This window comes from Panulirus ornatus, chromosome 8 (genome assembly GCF_036320965.1).
Source record: "Panulirus ornatus isolate Po-2019 chromosome 8, ASM3632096v1, whole genome shotgun sequence".
NCBI lineage: Eukaryota > Metazoa > Arthropoda > Malacostraca > Decapoda > Palinuridae > Panulirus > Panulirus ornatus.
Window position 1 is genome coordinate 19,346,185 of NC_092231.1, and position 14,097 is coordinate 19,360,281.

The window sequence follows — 14,097 nt, forward strand, 5'->3', positions numbered from 1 at the left end:
GTGACCCTCTAGGCTTTATGTCTATGAGGGCACTTTTCCTGGACATTCAGCCAAGGAGGTGGCATCACAAGCATGTTTTATCCCTTGGAGAAAATCTTCTGTAACAACAATACCTGTCACTCGGCAGCCGTTTACAATATTTCTAATGACACGTTACCTCTTTGTGCCACTGCATGATAGTACCTTGCAGATAGAATTAGGTGCGCCTGTTCCTCTACCTGCGTGCTCAAGTGGCCTACCATTGGTGGCAATAAACAATAAAAACAAAGGGAAATGACCTTGCCCTGGTCACAGGGAAGGGCCATGCATCTAGAGACGACAAGAATTTTGGTAACGTATTGATACCTGATATAAAATCTCTCTGACAAGTGACATTGACTGTGTATCAGTGTATCTCTATTCCATGAATCGAGTAGGGCCAATCGCATTCTTATCGGCTCTTGGGTGTCATGAAAACGATCCTGGGGTTATCTGCTTGATCAACAGATGTCAGAGTGACACTACTGTTAGAGGAAACACTTACGTACATGGCTGATTTTGTGCGAAAAACGAACCCTTGCACTGAATACTGCTGCACTAAATGAGGTCAAAACCATGTGTAAGGGCCAAAAACAAAACCATTTCTGCGCTTAACATAAGTGTAAGCATTTTACTTAACTCTAACAATGATATTAAAAGCAGAATTGTCGAATTATAAACACTGTCCTTAATCGAATAATTATGTTAAACGTAGAATTGTCAGATCTAGTCTCATTAGCTGTGCGTATAATGTTTCAGAGGACCAATTCTCATTTAACAAAATTAAATGTAATAAGGTTAAAAAGAGTGGATGGGGTCACTTAATCACTAGGCAGGGCAAGGTATCATGTACGCTTAGGTAATGGGTGAGGTCATGTCAGGGGAAGATCATAGATGTATATATCTATCTTGGTTCTCCGTTTATGATGTCATTACAAATGATATAGGTTTATAAAAATCCGACATTGTCTTGGGTTAGAAAATAACTCATGTCTGCGTGAAGTGTGGTTTTAACCCTCATATATATATATATATATATATATATATATATATATATATATATATATATATATATATATATATATATATATATATATATACATGCAGCTTCTCACCCTAATCAGCCACCCGCGCTGTATCATCAGCGAACAACTGACTCACTTCCTAAGCCCTCTCATCCACAACAGACTGCATACTCGTCCCTCTCTCCAAAACTCTTCCATTCACCTCCCTAACAAACCCATCCATAAACATATTAAACAACCATGGAGACATCACGCACCCCTGCCGCAAACAGACATTCACTGGGAACCAATTACTTTTCTCTCTTCCAACTCGCACACATGCCTTACATCCTTTATAAAAGTGTTCACTGCTTCTAGCAACTTACCTCCCACATCATATACTCTTAATACCTTCCACAAAGCATCTCTATCAACTTTATCATATGCCATCTCCAGACCCATAAATGCCACATACAAATCCATCTGTTTTTCTAAGTATTTCTCACGCACATTCTTCAAAGCAAACACTTGATCCACACATCCTCTACCACTTCTGAAACCACACTGCTCTTCCCCAATCTGATGCTCCGTACATTCCTTTACTCTCTAAATCAATACCCTCCCATATAATTTCCCAGGAATACTCAATAAATTTATACCTCTGTAATTTGAACACTCACCTTTATCCCCTTTACCTTTGTACAATGGCACTATGCATGCATTCCGCCAATCCTCAGGCACTTCACCATGAACCAAACATACACTGAATATCCTTACCAAGCAGTCAACAACACAGTCACCCCCTTCTTCAATAAACTCCACTGCAATGCAATCCAAACCCGCCGCCTTGCCGGTTTTCATCTTCCGCAAAGCTTTCACTACCTCTTCTCTGAGTCTGGTAAAAAGTGTGAAAGAAGAAAGCTGAGAGTAAATGTGAATAAGAGCAAGGTTATTAGGTTCAGCAGGGATGAGGGACAAGTTAATTGGGAGGTAAATTTGAATGGAGAAAAACTGGAGGAAGAAGTGTTTTGGATATCTGGGAGTGGATTTAGCAGCAGTTGGAACCATGGAAGCGGAAGTGAATCACAGGGTGGGGGAGGGAGCAAAGGTTCTAGGAGCATTGAAGAATGTGTGGAAGGCGAGACCGTTATCTCGGAGAGCAAAAATGGGTATGTTTGAAGAAATAGCGGTTCCAACAATGTTATATGGTTGCGAGGCATGGGCTATAGATAGGGTTGTGCGGAGGAGGGTGGATGTGTTGGAAATGAGATGTTTGAGGATAATATGTGGTGTGAGATGGTTTGATCGAGTAGGTAATGAAAGGGTATGTGAGATGTGTGGTAATAAAAAGAGTGTGGTTGAGAGAGCAGAAGAGGGTGTATTGCAATGGTTTGGTCACATGGAGAGAATGAGTGAGGAAAGATTGATAAAGAGGTGGAGGGAAAGAGAAGTGGGAGACCAAATTGAAGGTGAAAGGATGGAGTGAAAAAGATTTTGAGTGATCAGGGCCTGAACATACAGGGGGGTGAAAGGCGTGCAACGAATAGAGTGAATTGGAACGATATGGTATATCGGGGTCGACGTGCTGTCAATGGATTGAACCTGGGCATGTGAAGCGTATTGGGTAAACCATGGAAAGTTTTATGGGGCCTGGATGTGGAAAGGGAGCTGTGGTTTCGGTGCATTACATATGACAGCTATGACCTCCGACACATATATCCTCTTGGTCAATCTTTCCTCACTCATTCTCTCCATGTGCCCAAACCATTTCAAAACACCCTCTTCTGCTCTCTCAACCACGCTCTTATTATTTCCACACATCTCTTACTTTACATTACTTACTCGATCAAACCACCTCACACCACATATTGTCCTCAAACATCTCATTTCCAGCACATCCATCCTCCTGCGCACAACTCTATCCATAGCCCACGCCTCGCAACAACACAACATTGTTGGAACCACTATTCCTTCAAACATACCCATTTTTGCTTTCGGAGATACTGTTCTCGACTTCCACACATTCTTCAAGGCTCCCAGGATTTTCGCCCCCTCCCCCACCCTATGATTCACTTCCGCTTCCATGGTTCCATCCGCTGCCAGATCCACTCCCAGATATCTAAAACACTTTACTTCCTCCAGTTTTTCTCCATTCAAACTTACCTCCCAATTGACTTGACCCTCAACCCTACTGTACCTAATAACCTAGCTCTTATTCACATTTACTCTTAACTTTCTTCTATCACACACTTTACCAAACTCAGTCACCAGCTTCTGCAGTTTCTCACATGAATCAGCCACCAGCGCTGTATCATTAGCGAACAACAACTGACTCGCTTCCCAAGCTCTCTCATCCCCAACAGACTGCATACTTGCCGCTCTTTCCAAAACTCTTGCATTCACCTCCCTAACAACCCCATCCATAAACAAATTAAACAACTATGGAGACATCACACACCCCTGCCGCAAACCTACATTTACTGAGAACCAATCACTTTCCGCTCTTCCTACACGTACACATGCCTTACATCCTCGATAAAAACTTTTCACTGCTTCTATATATTATATTATATATTATATTATATATCATATCAAGTTTTCATATAATATCAGAGAACAGAATAAAACGTAATCCCACTGTAAAACTAACAATGGAATATTGTTGAAGGTTTTGAATCATTCTGTTCACGCAACACAAGCTCATGCAACACATTGTGGAGGAGAGTAGATGATTCATAATGAGTTTCCAGCACTATTTCAATTCTATTCCTAAGATGACAATCAAGCGTACGGTGAGCTGCTATGATTCACCTCACAAGAATGATCATAAAGCTAATGATTTTCCATCACTAGTTTCATATCAGCTGAAGTATCAAGATATTTACCCCTAATGCCATTCTACACAGTTCAAACCCTACACCATCTGACACGGTTTATAGAACTGATGATGTACAAATTGTGCTTCTCTGTCACTCTCAGAATCATTTTATGTTTGCGAGTGCGTTGAAATGCAAGCAAATTTGAATGCCTTCAAAGAAAATGATATTTCCATCTCCATGAGGCGAGAAACACGCTCCTAAGGTACAAGGTGCAGCATTGTCCAGCCGACCTCACACACACACACACACACACACACACACACACACACACACACACACACACTATCTCCACATTCAATCAGGGGAAGTATATACACCAGCCACCACCATTTTCATCAATGCCACATTCCAGTTAATGACGAAGTGACCCGAACAGAACCCCTGCCGTCAAATAATATATGTTAAATGTTTGTAGGAACTCTCGCTCCCTTTCTCCAGGCCACGTCAACATCCACCTCTTCCTCCTACTTTCAAATTCATTGCTTCCTCACAGCTTTAACGCTATTTGCTCCCCGTTCAATATCTGTCCAAAACAAATTTGCGTCCCGGTGCCTTTCTGACTAGCCGCTTAACTTTCTTCTCTCTCTCTTCCATGCTTATGCCTGGATATCCGCGTTAGGCATTTCCTTCTAAAGAGGGCTGCCTGCTCCTCCTCTGCGGGTAGAGGCAATGAAGGTAGAGAAAGCAAGTCCCTGATAAACAGTATCATACGTTTCATGTGAAATATGGAAAAAAAAAAAAATTTACGAAACCTTTAGGTGATATTAGTCGAAGTTTTCCTATAGAACTGCATTTCCCAAGTTTAGAATGAACTTAAGATTAATGATCATATAAACAGAAAAAGAAATGCAAATAAAATATATGCCAAAGTTTAGGCCACGGATATTCTGCATCCAAATATATCAATACATTTCGTTTTTGATGATCATGTCACGTTTCAGGCAATTTGTGGAGACATCTGTGACCCTATCAAAGCTGGATCATATGATGGCCTGTCTCATAATCTGACATATATGTACCACGCCTTTACCCCTACGTTTGTATACACACACACACCAGCATAAGACACGTACCAATTTTTGACCAGCCCTAGAGGAAAAATAATTACCTGGATTGAGTGTGGGCCAATTCCTGCACCCAGGATTCGAACCGATGCGGACCTGATCACGGATAAGCCCGTGCTAATCATGGTCGCAAACCACTACACCAAGGAGGCCCATGTCATTACCTATGTGATCACTTCCCTTATACTGTGTGAGGAGGAAGATTTATGCTAGTGGGGTCCCAGTATCTTCACCTGATATTTTAAGCTTTTGTATGCTGTCTGCATCTACTGCATTCCATTCATCCACTACGTTTATACCGTAAACGTCCTTACTTACAGTACATCTATTTCAACAAGTATTTTTCTTCAATGTCATATTTTGGCTTTTAGTTGTTCTTTCCCGGCATCTTTCGAAGAAGTGTGTACCATCTACATCATCAAGCTGATTCAAGGACTTAGATATTGTGATTAGGTTGCCCCTTCAGTCTTCTCTCTTCCATGATGTGAAAATATAAAGCCTCTTGCCTTTCCCCGTAACTCAGCTGTCAATTAAGACCTTTTTTTTTCTTTTTTTTTGGCCCTCCTCTAAGCCTTCTCTATTAGTTCTTTGTGACCAAACCTGAGAAGCATAATCTAGGTTTTGGCCTTTTATAGAATGTAAACAGCTTTCTGAGTATCTCCTTATCCATATCCTTTCATACGATACCTATATTTGTCAGCAGATGATGTTATCTTTTATATTTCTCATAAGGTTATTCCTGCTAGTAAACATCCATATTGAGGCCGCCTTTCGCTGTGACCTAGCCTCTTTACCTTACTTTTACTCCGGTAGAAGTTCTTCAACTATGTACGTCAATTATTTGTGTTTGTCAATGTCCCCTTGTAATTCAATGCAATTCTCCACGCTTCCCGCCTCCTTCATGTTCTCTGCATCATCTGTAAACATATTCAGGTGTGTGTGTGTGTGTGTGTGTGTGTGTGTGTTTAGACACCAACCGATAATACGCTGTGGTATTCATATTGTGCTAGCGACGTGATCGGTACGCAGATATGATCATTAATCTTCTCCGTTGTATCATGATGCACTGCAAAGGCCACTGATGTCCTGTTGACAATCAGAAAATAGAGAAGAATTTCTAAAGCCATAAAATCCTCAAGATTCTTCTCTGCATCGACTATGTGCTCTGCATATTGCGACTATATCCCCCGGCTCCTCCCACAATCAGGCGTCCCAGCATCTTCCATTTCTTGGCCCCATTCTATCTCCAGTCCATGGAGAGTGGCTGCTCTGAGAGAGTCAGTCGGACTTTTAACTCATGCCACGGACGGACATGGGCAGACGGAGGGATGGACACGCGGAGGATTTTTCTTTCTTAACCAACGAGAACTGTACGTGGACGTGAGACGGGAAGGGTCAAGGGAGCATAAACATTTTGCTGAAATTTCGATCCTTTCTTATAACTGTCACTATGATAAATTCGTCTAATTCCGTCCGAGTAAAAAAAAAATATTCGCACTTCCATTCAAGTGCTTTGGTATGGATTATCATACATTCATTACAAGGATATGATATAGCGATCCTCCTTACGATAGTCAGTGATATAGCTTTCATCGGAAGGAGTGAGTGGTCTGGCGTTCAAGCATGTGTAGTAGAGAAGTGCGTTATATCTTCATAGTTGCTCAGTGTTCCCTACACTTCAAATCTGAGGAGCTCTCTACCGTCTCATGTCTTTCCAAAACAACTATGACCTGGTATTTCTTTAAGAACAGTTTTTTCACTTCCTCCAAAATTCGTAAATGTTTTTTCTTGTCTCTTCTTTTCCCCTTTCATTAACCTCCTTACGTTTCAATTAAGACCCGCCCGTGATGTGGATTTTTAGTCTATGGCTGGAGCCTCCAACGCAACAGAATATCATGGCTAAGGAAGTTCATAGCTGATGCACCAAAGCGTCGCTATATGTGGATGATGCTGAGTTGATGATGAACAACGCAGAACAACATAAATCACTTCGTATGGGAATTCTGAGTAATATTCAAGGAAGAAAGCAAGACATATACGGTAACGAAAGCAAAGTGCTTGAGGTTGGGAAGAAGAAGATTTGGAACGTGAGGTATAGCTAAGTGGTGGGAGGCAGGAGATGGTTAAAGATCCTAGAAGATTTGGAAGAAATTCAGTAAAGATGGTGAAATCTATATACAATATTGATGAAAAGTAGGCAAATGGCTGGAAGTGAAGGGTGAATGATGAGATGTGAGGACGCGACTAAACAAGTATAGAAGAAAAGGTTTGTGGAAATAATTCAAAATGACGCATTTAGGCTAAGGAATAATTCCACATCCACCACATCTGAAGTAGACAAGTGACCACCAGACCTTGCAGGCAGACAGCTCATCCAGTAGAGTTTCTCATCTTTAGGTTTACATGTACAGGAAGAAATGTGGATAGAGTGAGGATTGAGGATTTGAAAAGCAAATATGGAATAGCAACGGTGGTTGGTTGAACCATTATTGACAGAGTTCTGAGACAGAAGTACTGATCCTCAAAGAATAACGATGAGGATGATCATGATAATGTGAAATGAAGGAAAGGACAAACACGACAGAGGGTGAGATGAAGTGATAAAGTAGAGAATGTGCGGGTGAGAGCTGTGCTAACACAGAGGAGAGTATGTACTTAAATAATGGCATAGGAGCATGGTAGAGGGACCTTATAGGTAGCTTTATGCTAGAGAATATGATACAACGTACTGGACCTCGATAGTCTGTTACTGTCTGAATTCCTTTCGACCCACAAACGTAGGTCACTGATTTCTGAAGCATAGTTGATAGTTAATAAAGAGATTCTTAACTACTATATTTGTAACCTGTTACTTGGTTGAGTGACAGCAGGTCCCTCCGCGTTAATGAATGCATCTTCTTGCTTCCGTATCGCCTATCACCCTGCACTCCACCAGAAATAACCTATCAGCGCCAGCCAGGTAGGAATTCTTGATAGACACACCTCAACAGACACTTTCCGAGAAGGTCCCCATATGTTCCAGGCTGCCACATGTTGAGTGTGCAAACAGCAGTCTGCAGACCTTGTTATTCTATGTTCCACCTCACTACCCCAGTAGCGAGGAGGAAGTAGCAGGGAAGAAGTCTCTTACTCTCTCTTTTTTTTCAAGATTATCATAAGCAAAAATATAACAACTTAGAGAGAGAGAGAGAGAGAGAGAGAGAGAGAGAGAGAGAGAGAGAGAGAGAGAGAGAGAGAGAGAGAGAGAGAGAGAGAGAGAGAGAGAGAGAGGGCGCAAAGGAATAAAATTTACCTTGAGAGATCAGGAACATAGAAACCGGCGTAGAGAGAGTGCAAAAGCAAACAGATGGTTAACGAAAAATACCTGACCTGCACATTTCATAAGTGATTACTCAGGAGGAAATAATGTCAGCAGTGGACTTGAAATTCAGTATTTGTCGTCTGTTATTATTCGTATCTGTAGTGTTGCTGTTAACTACATGTACTGGTAAACCATTCCATTTGCTAAAATTCTGTTGGAGAAAAGTCAATTTGCCTCTTTCGAGGTAAAACATTTCACCGCGAGTTCGTATCCATTACTAGGAATGTAATCAGATAAATATGATAACTGTTTTAGATCTAGGTAGTCAGAGCCTTTGATCACTTTTCATACCTGTATCAAATCACAAGTCAATCTGCTTACATCAAGCTAGATGATTTCAAGTCATCCAGTCGGTTCTCAAAGGATTTATTCTTCATTCCTACAGTCATCCTGGTCGCTCGCTGCTCTACTCAATTCATCCGGCCTTTTTTTTCAAGAAGAGTGAACTAAACTGGGCGCAGTACTCAAGGCGAGGTCACACCAGTGAACTGGAAACAGTGAAAATCACTTTCTAGGAATTATATTCGAATGTCTCACCTATGAAACAGTGAGTTGTGTTTCCCATTTCCAATCGCTTCTGCGCACTGCTTGCTCGACCCTAAGCCGTCGGTGAATATTCCAAAACCAAACGAAGGAAGGAATGAGGTTAGATGGAACTTTAGAATATGCAATTATTACCTCAGTCCTCCATGAATCATTCTCATCCAAAACAGAACGAAAAAGAAAACAAAAAACTCCTGAGAAACAGTCGTGGATATGATTTCACAGACATTGTTTATTCGTGTAGGATATTCACGAACGAACTGGCACACACGTTTAATGGATTTGCGGGGAAAAGAAGTTCATGCCACTTGCCCCTCTCACCCTCCCAAACCAATCGCATATTTACATTTATATTAATTCCGAACGTTTTGTTTGAGAGCCAACATGGAACGGTACGCTATCAAAAAAAAAAAAAAAAAAAGAATGCGTATTCTTTGCCACCTACAAACGTATATCACAAAAACATAAAATCTACCGGTAAAATGTTATTCCACTAATGTTGTGAGAGCCTTTTGTGAAAATATGCTTGCTTTTGTTCTTTTTTTTATGGGATTAAACACTCCACGTAGCTAACAGGCTGCCAGATTCATGTAATATAAAAAAAGGACATAAAAAAAACACTGAGGGTTATACAATTATATTTGTATAAGAGCCAATTAATTCCACACACATTACGTGGAGTCTGATGATGACCCACAGCTTGCTGACGTAAACACAGTTCTTCTCTATATCCCAGACGTCAACTGGACATGACCCACAGCTTGATGACGTAAACATAGCTATTCTCTACATCCCAGACGTCAGCTGGACATGACGCACCCTCGCTTGTTGGAATACAGCAAGCACTACATCAAGCCGGACTAGACGCTATGGTGTGAGACAGTTACATGCAAGGGGACGGCTGACATGTTCTAATGCACTTACCAGACTGGCCATATTGACAGGCAGAACACACTAACACACACACACACACACACACAAAAACACACACTGCCATGTCGACAGTTGCCAAACCAGAGGAACTCAGCTGGGTGCGAGGCTTGTGTGTGTGTGTACACACACATACACAGTACATCAGAAGCCCTGCACATGCCGGATCGTCGTCTGAGCTCAACTGGATCAGTCTGAGATAGAATGGATAAGAAATGTTCTCCTGATCCAGTTCCCTTATGGAGTTATTTTGTACCGAGCCAAGTATCAAGGTAACCGACTTAAAAGAGAACCTATACGGAAGCAAAACGATATTGTCAAATGAATGTAACTTATGTGTTGTGTGGTTCATGTATTTAGAACAGCGTCTGCTGTATGTTTGCTGGTGCACAATTGTGCTATGGCATCTACTCGCAGGACAACGAGGTCTTGTATGCAGCGTAAGGTCTACCATCAGTGAGATTATCTATCATACCAGTGAGTTGTTCGTGTTTATCCATCTATCTATTTGATGATACATTCTCTCTCTCTCTCTCTCTCTCTCTCTCTCTCTCTCTCTCTCTCTCTCTCTCTCTCTTCAGGATAAGTCTGGCAGGAGTAGAAAAAACGATGAGACATGGAGAAATATCTATAAATCTTACATGTATCCAAGGTGAAAATAACATTCGTCGTGAACCTGAAAAAAAACTGCCTGTCAAGTCTATTCTGCTTTGACTGCTCTCGTCGTCAGAGAAAGTTAAGAGTTCACAAATTTGCATTCAAGGTGTTACAGAACGTGTAGGGAGAAAAGATGAAGAGATCACAGAGTAACAATATAAAAGTAGGCGGAGGACTGACATATATCGTGTGCTGGATGAAGGAAATCTTTGCAAGACGAAAGAAACGTAAAGAGAATAAAGCAAAGTTTTAGGATGTCGAAGGAAGCAAAGCTTAAGGTAGAACTGATAATGCAACAGCTTAGGAAGCATTGCTCCTTCAACCTCTAAATCACCCATGATGTAAACTCTGTTACCCAAACTTAATATTAGATTCATTTGTGGTCTTAATCTATCTCAGCTGTGGAAAGTTTTAATGGTCTTTCTTGTCGGAATTTCATCCATAAAATGTCCCCACACATATGTATGTATTCATGTAGACTCCCTTGTTATTTACTAGGTCCTACGACAGACCATTATCGTCTGGGTATATGGGTATAGTTTTGAGCTCTGCCATCTAGACTTCGTTGTTTTAGCCACTGTCATACCGCTAGTTACCTGATAACGTTTCATTAGAGGCATATCTTATTTTTTTCTTACCAAGTTTACACGTCCTTTGATAGACAGGAGACATCTGCTTTTGCATAAAGCTCGATGAACAGTTCCATAGTGTTGCTGTGTGTGATTAACAACTTGAAGTGTACATCGAAGTCTCTACAAGGCCAGACATCTCCTGCCTACCAGTCGGACGAATGTCTCCTGAGATAATAGATATGAACATTACCAGCAACACCTCTGAAGATCACCTGAAATCATCATTTACTTTAGGAAAACAAGTGACTACATTCTGGCAAACAAATTCACGCAGGGCACCAACCCGCTTCATTCTACCATTTGTTAACATATGGAATGATTTACCAAGTCGAGTAGTTGAAAGAAGCTCCAAACAAACGTTTAAGTATAGATTTGATATTTCGCTTCAAATCCACGACTGACGTTATCAGCACCTCCTTACCTATAATTTGCATAATTCCGATAGAAAAATGTTTGTCTTTCTACTTTTCTTTTTCATTCACAGTCACACACACCGTGGTTAAAGCCCAATGGTCTGTTGCTACCAAGATGAAGTTTGTAAGCTTCAGGACAGTGTAAACTACGTCGGTATGACTGCGGCATCACTCAGCTGACAATTAACACTCTTATCTTCAAAATACATATGCAACAAAGTGATATAAATCCCACTCGCCAGAATCATACTGTAAACACGACAGTGCTGAAACAATGCCACGACGCTACAAGACTACAGACAACAGACACCAAGTACAGAGGATAATGTAATCTCTTCATAAATCGTCAAAGTACAAGACAAACTAAGGCCCTAGAACTGTTCTTAGATACACCCCGCATTACCACGCTCTCTCTCTACACACACACACTCACACACATACACACATATATACCGCCCAAGAAGAGACCTGAAGCAATCCTCTACCATATGACCCATCGAGTTCTATCCATACATTCCCGGCTCTTTCCAACCGTGTCCTCTTTAGTACTTGAAGCCCATCGGTAATAGGCGCGTCACAGGCGTGCGTAGGTACAAGTGCTTGGTTTGATGTAGAAATAGTCACTCAAAACTCATAAGTTATAAGATGTGTTGTCTCATCAAACACAATATATACTCATATCTATGCTTATTGTAACATATTTCATGTACTTATGATTATATATATCTTATGATCAACTTTATGATCACATCAGAACAAATTCAGAATACCAATGACTGAAATCAATACACCGACATTTCTTTTTTTACTCTCGTGCTGGCCATGTTGATATCTGGAGGGTTCAACGAAAAGTGAAATTTTGCATTCTTTCCAGCAAATGGTGACAAAGGAAGCAACTCCAAAATACATTTTCCCTCCAAAAAATTATATACATACTTATCTATGTTTAACACCTTGTCCTAAGTTTCTTCCAAATTTTGAGTTAGGACATGTATCAGTGAAGAAACAGGATACTAAAAGTCGAATTGCAGTGTATGTTACATTACTGTCTTTATACCATGAACTGAACGTTGCCAGGAAAATATGATGATTAAGTGAATCGACCGTTTTTTTGTTTTTTCTTTTTCTCATTTTCAAGAAAAGATCATTAATACGAAATAGGTAAGGGGGTTATTCATCCTTCCTTTAAATAAAATGTACATTTCTAACGCAAATGTAAGTATTTTGGTAAAGGCAACCATGTAGATTTACTGCCCTTTTTGGATTTTTTCACCAAACCAAATTTTAAACTGAGTCTCGATTAGTGATCAGAAAAAAAGGAGAGAGAAAATGGGTATGTTTGAAGGAATAGCGGTTCCAACAATGTAATATGGTTGCGAGGCATGGGCTATAGATAGGGTTGTGCGGAAGAGGGTGGATGTGTTGGAAATGAGATGTTTGAGGACAATATGTGGTGTGAGGTGGTTTGATCCAGTAAGTAATGAAAGGGTAAGAGAGATGTGTGGTAATAAACATAGTGTGGTTGAGAGAGCAGAAGAGGGTGTATTGAAATGGTTTGGTCACATGGAGAGAATGAGTGAGGAGATATTGACAAAGAGGATATATGTGTTGGAGGTGGAGGGAACGAGAAGTGGGAGACCAAATTGGAGGTGGAAGGATGGAGTGAAAAAGATTTTGAGCGGTCGGGGCCTGAACATACAGGCGGGTGAAAGGCGTGCAAGGAATAGAATGAATTGGAACCATGTGGTATACCGGGGTCGACGTGCTGTCAATGGATTGAACCAGGGAATGTGAAGCGTCTGGGATAATCCATGGAAACGTTTGTAGGGCCTAGATGTGGAAAGGAGCTGTAGTTTCGGTTTATTACATATGACAGCTAAAGACTGAGCGTAAACGAATATGGCCTTTGTTATCTTTTCCTAGCGCTACCTCGCGAGCAGGTGCGCGGGCGAGGGGGAGGGGGGTGCCATTTCATGTGTGGCGGGGTGGCGACGAGAATGGATGAAGGATATATGTATATGTCTGTCTGTGTATGTATTTGTATGTATACGTTGAAATGTATAGGTGTGTATATGTGCGTGTGTGGGCGTTTATGTATATACATGTGTATGTGGGTGGGTTGGGCCATTCTTTCGTCTGTTTCCCTGCGCTACCTCGCTAACGCGGGAGACAGCGACAAAGTATAATAAATAGATACATATACTGTGGAACTACATGTAATACGGTGATATACATATACATAGCATTGTGATACATAGTCTTCCTCTCGTAAATGATATTTCGGTACAATTCACTTAATTACTCGCTTCCAGATGTTGCCTCAGTATAATTAGTTTACTTCTCGACATCACAGGTCACGCCAGGAATAGTGAAACTCACGTCAGGACGTGGTATTGTCAACTGCGGGAGGTGCAACAAGCAGGAGGAACACCGGCAAGAGAGAGAGAGAGAGAGAGAGAGAGAGAGAGAGAGAGAGAGAGAGAGAGAGAGAGAGAGAGAGAGAGAGAGAGAGAGAGAGAGAGAGAGAGAGAGAGTGTGTGTGTGTGTGTGTGTGTGTGTGTGTGTGTGTGTGTGTGTGTGTGTGTGTGTGTGTGTG